The following is a 7989-nucleotide window of genomic DNA, read 5'->3' as shown; positions in this document are numbered from 1 at the left end:
GGCATAGATATAGTAACCAGATAAGCCTCACGGCCCTTCTCGATCATCTTCCCAGCCTGAATGGCTGAGATCACGAGACTCCCCGAAGTCGGTCTAATACCCTGAAAAACCAACTTCCCTCCTGAACGCTCAAACTCCACTCTACCCCGATAGCAATCCAAATGCACCCTATGCCGATGCAAAAAATCCATCCCGAGAATAACATCATATAGCTCCACTGGACTGATAAGTAAATCCGCTGGCCACGACTCTCCTGCGATCTGAATATCAATTCCTTTAGCCCATCCAATCACTCTCAGAAACTCACCTCCCGCAACCCTGACAACTCCTGCACGCTCTCCAGGATCCCCGCTGATCCCCGCACACTCTGCACACTCCGGAGTAATGAAGCTATGAGAAGCTCCAGAATCAAACATAACATGGGACTTAAACCCGCCCACCAACAAGGTCCCTTCACAAAGATTAAGTACCAGAAATTATACCTGTGATCGCCCCGGCACTGGTTCCACCAGTCTCTACTGTCGTGTAAGCATGTGGCGTCTGCTCAATCCGTGCCACCTGCTGACCTCCAGGCTGCACCTGCTGCAACGCTGCCACTGCTGCCGGCTTCAACTTGGGACAAAAAGGCCTGATGTGCCCTGTCTCCCTACAATGATAACATATCCGAGACCCTGTCGTCGGAACACTCCTCTTGGGACAACTAGCAACCCTGTGATCCTTGCTCCCACAACCGAAGCAACCCGCACCACTCGGCTTCTGCGTAGCCTCCCACTTCCTCTTGGTTCCCTGAGCATGCCTACCGCCCCTGCTAGAACCACCCTGCTGCTGAGCCTTACTAGGCTGAACTGCTGGAGCTACCGCCACTGACTGTGCCCGGATATCCTCCTCAATCTCTGCTGCAGTCTCAACCAGCTCTGCACGCGTAGCATAACTCCTCCCTCTACAGTGAACTCTCAAGTCATCACGTAGAGCCCTCAAGAACCTCCTGATCTGAGCCTCCTCAGGCTCCATAGCCCGACCCCCATAACAAAGAAGTCGACTGAACTCCAAGTCCAGCTCCCGCACTGACCGTGTCCCCTGAGACAACTGAAGGAACTGCACCTCCAAACGATCCAATGCCTCTCTAGGAAAATACTTGCGGTTGAACTCCAAAACGAAGTCAGCCCAAGTCATCTCCCGCTGCACCCTCCTAGCAGCCACAGATCTCCACCACAACTCAGCATCACCACTCAAAAAGTAGACCCCTATGTCCACCCAAAACTCCTCAGGACATCTCAGAGTATGGAAGTTACGTTCCACTCTCGTCCTCCACGCATCCGCAGCAGTAGGATCTACACCTCCCGAAAACTGCTCAGTACGCAACCGACCCATCTCTGTCAACATGCTGAGATAACGAGCATGGACCCCCACATCCGCAGCCACTGGCTGCCGCTCCTCCGCCACCACTGGTGGCACTACCTGAGCCTGAGCCGGTACCACTGGTGGTAACCGCGCCAACACCTCTGCTAGCATAGCCGCAACGTCAGTACCAGGGACTCCACCCGCTGGGACTCCCACACCCGGGACCCTAGCATCACCGGCCACTGGAGCATCAACACCGCCCCCTCCTGCCACACTCACGGAATCCCCCGGAACACCCTGCGACTCGCCAACACCCTCAGCTGTCACACTCTGGTCCTCGGTCTCACTAACCTCTGGGACTCTGCCCCTACCATGACCACGTCCGCGTCCGCGACCACGTCCGCGTCCACGACCTCGACCAGCCACAGCATCCTCTCTAACCATCTGCACTACCATGAACAGAAGGCTAAGCAAACAATTTCTATTATAACACAGAAACATAAACTCACCGTGGAATCACACACTCGGCTCGAAGAGGATGTTCTAGGACTCCATGCCACACACAATTGACTAACTCACATAATCAATCAAGACATGCAATCCCAAACATCTACAACAGAAACCTAGTGAACCCAAACCTAGAACCATAAGGGCTCTGATACCAAAATGAAACGACCGACCTTTTTTTAAAAAAAAATAATAAATAATAAATATAATATAATAAAATAAACTACAACTAGTGGTCCCATACCCACTAGCCACCTAACCACAAACACATTCAACAGCGGAAATAACCAACCAATATTCAATAATAATCCAATAATAAAATATAACCATATTCCAACATAATCAATATCCAAAACAACAGGAATCATAGAACCAGCAACCTAGCAATGTTCTAATGACCCAACTCTAGCAACCTAGCAATGCCAGACAACATAAAACCGAGTCCCTAGAACATCCTCCTCTTCATTGCCTTGATTCCACGATCACACTTTGCCTTTACCTGCACCACAAACACATATTGCAATGCATGAGTATTTTATAAACACTCAGTAAGGCAATCCTCCCATCTACTGGGCTATACACACAAGCAATAGAGACATCTCTAACCATCAAACAACATTCAACAATCAACAATAACAAACCAGGACTCTGCATCGACCGATACCAACATGCATCGACCGACACCAGATGGAGGTTGCGTCGACCGACGCAAGATCTGCGTCGACCGATGCAAGGTTAACTTGCATCGACCGATGCAAGATATGCATCAACCGACGCATGCTCGACATAACACGAAAACCCTAGAGTTTACGCGCCGTCCTCGCATCTGCATCGACCGACGCACAAAGTGCATCGACCGATGCAATGCCGAGCATCGTTTTCCTCCGAAGCTTCTCGCCGGATCTTCGTTCCTGCAACCACGAAACTCGATCCCAAGCCACAAGAAAGCTTCCCAACGTCCCAAATAACAATCTAACCAGCCTAACAACACATAACAAGCAAATCAGAGAGATCTCTAGCTTAGATAAGCCATGGTCATGCACTTACCTTTGCCACAGAAGAATCTGAACCTTAAACAAACAAGAACAAGCCTCTAGGAAGCTCCTACAACGATCCCAGCTACAGATCTCTACAGGAACGCCTCTAATCTCCCAGAATTCTCAAGAACACTCAGGAACAACTTTTCTCTCTTTCTCTTTTCTCAAAAACGGCCACACAATCACGAATGAGACAAAAACTCGCATCTAAGGGTTTTCCTTAACCCAAAACGCAGTGTTTGACTTAAGACAAAACGCACAGAATTGAACATGCATCGACCGATGCACCATCTGCATCGACCGATGCAACTCCCAAACCGGGATTCCGGTTCACGGATGTTACAACCTCACATATTCTAAACCATTTCTTTGACCACCAGAAAAACGAAACAATTTTATAATCATGAATTTAACTCATTTTTATATTTAATTGATCGCTACCACCTATGTTTTCGTGTTTTTTATTCAATGTTTTCTTATTTTTCATATTATTTCTTGTCATTTTTATTGTCAAACTTTGTGGTAATTGTCATCGTTACTTTTACCATTTGGTTCTTCGCTATACTCTTTTTCTTCTTCTTTCTCGTCAACTTCTTCACATTCTTCCACTGAAAAACCTTTTTTTAAGACTACCACATAACTTGTTAACCCATCAAACTCCAAGAACAAAATCATTTATTTTCCCATAAAATTTGTGAAATTCATGAAGACCAGCATAGTCAACACATGCATCCAATTATTGATAATTTTATCCATATATTTATTTGGTTTTAGATCCACGCGTTTAGAAACTTCTCAAACCAAAATCCTTACTTTGGTTTATAATATTTTAAAAACATAATAAAACATACTAATAATTATGTATTTAATATGAATCATCTAATATATAGAAATATGAGTACACTGTAAGAACATATTAATTATAAATAAATAATATCAATTATATTATATAATCAAATAATATCAACCGTATCATATTATTAGATAATCATAACCTTAGATAACAGTAACCGCTGGAACCGTAACTGTATTTAAACGTAACTGTTTAACCGTTTATTAAACGGTTCTGGTTAAGGTTCTAAAATTTCTAACCATAACCGATGGTTAATAAACCGTAACCGTGACAACCGTAACCCTGGTCATGCCTATGTATAGCTAATAAAACATGTGTGTTTGTCGTCCATCTTTCTTCTTTAAACCTCAAAATTTGACTCAAACATCAAATTAAGGTCTTGCGATGTCAATCCTTCTTCCTTAGACCCAAAAGTAAAAAAAATAATGAAAGAATATCAACTCATTTATAAAATCATACACAAAAATATGTTTTACAGCTCATAAGAAATAAAAAGCACAAATGTAGATAAATAAGATAATTTATGTTTTAAATCAATATTTATAATATTTTAAACTTTTAAAAGGTTTGGAAATATAAAATTTGAACATTTTAAAAACTTTCAATATTTATAATATTTTAAACTTTTAAAATTTAAAACTTATAATATTTAAAAGCTTTTTAAAAGCTAAGAACTTTTAAGAGTTTCAATATTTATAATATTTAATCTTTTAAAATTTTAAAATATTTTAATATTTTTTTGAAACTTTTAAAGTTTTAATTTGATCAAATAAAATACCAGATCAAACCAAATAAAACTTTTAAACTTGGAAGCCTGATAAATCAAGCTTTCCTGCTTATTCGTTGTTGGAAGCATATTAATCTTATTTATACTGGTTCCGAACCATTGTCTAAAAAATTTCTAGCCGACGTGAGATATTGTGTATAGTTCTTTGATTTCCATAAATTTAAAATTTTCCTTTTTCTAAAAAATTCTGGAAATTTAAAAAATGTTAATGAATGACATGTCAAATCATGATAGATTGTTTAAAATAATTTATAATATATAAAATTCTGGAGATTTTAGAAAATGTTAATTAGTGACATGTCTTATCACTATTGATTGTTTTAAATCCTAGGTGGACAGCCTTAGATGTTTATAGCTCCTACTTTTTATTAGTATAGATGATATCTAATACGAAATTTTTTTCTAATATCCTTATATATAATCAATTAAAATACATTAAAAATTGATAACAAATAGTTAGAAAAAATATGAAAATTTAGAATTACTCCTTTCATACATTTTATTATCTACACTTTCAACTAGAATTGCGCCAACTCTAAACTCTTTTGTAATCATCTACGCTTTTTGTACTGACCATCTCTTGTTTCCCCTCCTACTTACAAACTGAATGAACAAACACTCTTCCATGAGAATGCTATGGAAGCATCAAGCATATCATATTCTTACTGGGAAGTTATGTTTCATTGTTATCACAACTCATTTCCATCTTTCTTTCATCAATGTTTTTGATTAGGCGTTGTCATTATGTTTACAATTTATCGTGGTTCACCCGTTTATCCTCTATGAATCCGATTAGTTTATGTTTACTTTTTGTTTAAAGATTGAGAATCTGGTTTTAAGATGTTAGTGATTAAAAGCATGTTGGACTCATCCCGTATGTGGATTATGTATGTTGGACTCCTAATGATAGATTGGAAAATCTCAGCCGTTCTTAGAGAAATTCCGGCGGTGGTGGCGCAAGATGATGAGTTTTGGGATATTCGAAAGCGAAGCTGAAAAGTGTGCTCACAGTTTTATTACTTGCTGCTACCATTTTCATTCTAACCATTGCTGAGTGAAGAGCAAGAAGAGAGAAAAAAAAAAAAAAAAACTTGGTGAACAAGGAAATAATTTGATGGAAGTAAAAAAGCCTAGGGTTTTTGGAAATCCCGAGAGGAAAAACCTGGAAACTATCAAACTACACTTTGTTATTTATTTCTTTTTCTTGCGTGAGTTTAAATATGAAACGTTTTTATAAAACTCCATTACTTTTTTTTTTTTTTTAATTAATTAAGCTGTATCACCGTACACCCTAAAAAGAAGTTCGCAAAATTAAGATGGTGAGCCCTAAACTAAACGTATACGTCGCCGCCTGCTAGAAAACAAGAGAGCAAAAGATGTAATCAGCTCTTTACCTGATGATATCCTCCTACATATCCTCTCCTTCACTCCGACCAAACTCGCCATCAGAACATCTCTTTTGTCAAACGATGGCGGTATATATGGTGCGATACACCTTCTCTCTACTTTGATAATTGTAGAAAGAAAGCACGAGTTGCTTTGATTAATGAATCCCTACACAGCTGCCAAGATATGAAGCATTTTCGTCTCAGAACCAACTTGAAGAACAATAAGTACATTAAGAGGTGGATCAAATTAGCCATGTCCCGTAACGTGGAGAATGTTTCCCTCCAAGTCCCTGTTTTTGAGCTCATGTTTCACTATATATCTTTTTGTATATTCTATTAGACTTTATCTCTTGCTGAGGTTCTTGGTGATCCTTTCCCGATGCTTGGGGTCAAAACTTTGATTCTTGAGACAGGAAGAATCTCGAAGTATGTTGTTCCTGGTATAGAAAAATTGTTAGAAAACTCACCAGAGTTAAAGAAGCTAACAATACGTGCAAGGGATAGCGACACCATAGGGGTAAATATACCATAACCTTCTTTTGTTTTCGTTGGTCTCCCTTTTAACTATCATTCGAATAATCCAAGAACCTTTTTATTTTATGTTGAGCAGGAGGTTTTATTGACAAAATTCTTGATCTCGCAAGGCTTGAATCCAGAGAAATGGGGTCATTTTGAACAGATCTCGTCGGATTGTAGCGTCAAAGCATGTGATCTCATTCATAGAAATTATGCTTAAAAACAGAGAGAAATTAGACAAGATGGTCATACAGTTGGACGAACGTTACCTTAGCTGTAATTTTAAAGACCTAATGATTCCATTGCTTCCTCCCAACAACAATGTCTCAATTGCGCTCTCAAGCAAGCCGATGATATTAGATGAGTGGTGAATCGCATTGTTTAGTCTCGATGAGTCTTACTGAATTTTTTCGCATCGAACCACATTTTCATTTTTTATATATGATGGAAACATCTAGATTTGCACTTGCACCCAACATGGTGACAGTTGTATCTGTAAGGAAAGGCATGATTCCATTGATAGAAATTATTACAGTATATATAGTCATTTACATAAGGGTTTTGTACAATCATAATTACACATATATCCTCTGTTTTACTTCTCTTCTCTATACGCCCCCTCAAGATGGAGGCAATTTCTTGACTCCAATCTTGAAGTTCAAGTCCACAAACCGTGGCGGTGGTAGAGGTTTGGTGAGAGCATCAGCAAGCTGGTCATCTCCTGAGATATGAGCCACCCTGAGTGTGCCGGATTGGATGTTTTCCCGAACGAAATGGTAGTCTATTGCAACATGTTTCATCTTAGAGTGGAAAACCGGGTTGGTACAAAGATAAGTTGCTCCGATGTTGTCGCAATAGATTACCGGTGCCAGTGGTAGATCAATCCCCAATTCCTTCAAAAGTGAACAGATCCATTTAAGCTCTGATGCGGTGTTGGCAACGGCCCTGTATTCTGCCTCTGTGGAAGAGCGAGAGACACTTCTCTATTTCTTGGAAGACCATGACACATGACTACCACCAAAGTAGATGATATAAGCGTTTGTGGAAACATAATTGGCCTTGTCACGTCCCCAATCCGCATCAGAGAAAGCATGTATGGTTAGAGGTGCATCACGACGCAAGAAAATACCATGAGACTGTGTTCCCGCAAGGTATCGTAGGACTCTCTTCACGGCCTGCCAATGTGCATTTGTAGGTCGATGCATAAACTGCGAAAGCCTGTTCACAGGGAATGCAATATCGGGTCGTGTAAAGGCTAGGTACTGCAAGCTTCCCACAACCATGCGGTATTCTTTTGCATCTGCTAGAGGTGTACCAGAGAGAACCGTGAGCTGCGAGGATGACGACATTGGCGTGGGAACAGGTTTAGCATCCTGCATCTTGGTTTTGACCAAAAGATCTGTAATATACTTCCGTTGCATCAAATGGAGACCAGAGGACGTGCGTGTTGCTTCTATTCCCAGAAAATAGCTCAAAGGACCAAGGTCTTTTAGAGAAAAACGATGAGCGAGAGAGGAATTGAAAGCACTAACCAGCGAAGCAGGACCCGTGATAATGATA

Source organism: Camelina sativa, chromosome 5, assembly GCF_000633955.1.
Source record: "Camelina sativa cultivar DH55 chromosome 5, Cs, whole genome shotgun sequence".
Taxonomy (NCBI): Eukaryota; Viridiplantae; Streptophyta; class Magnoliopsida; order Brassicales; family Brassicaceae; genus Camelina; species Camelina sativa.
The sequence above is the reverse complement of the archived record's forward strand: the minus strand, read 5'-3'. Positions refer to the sequence as shown.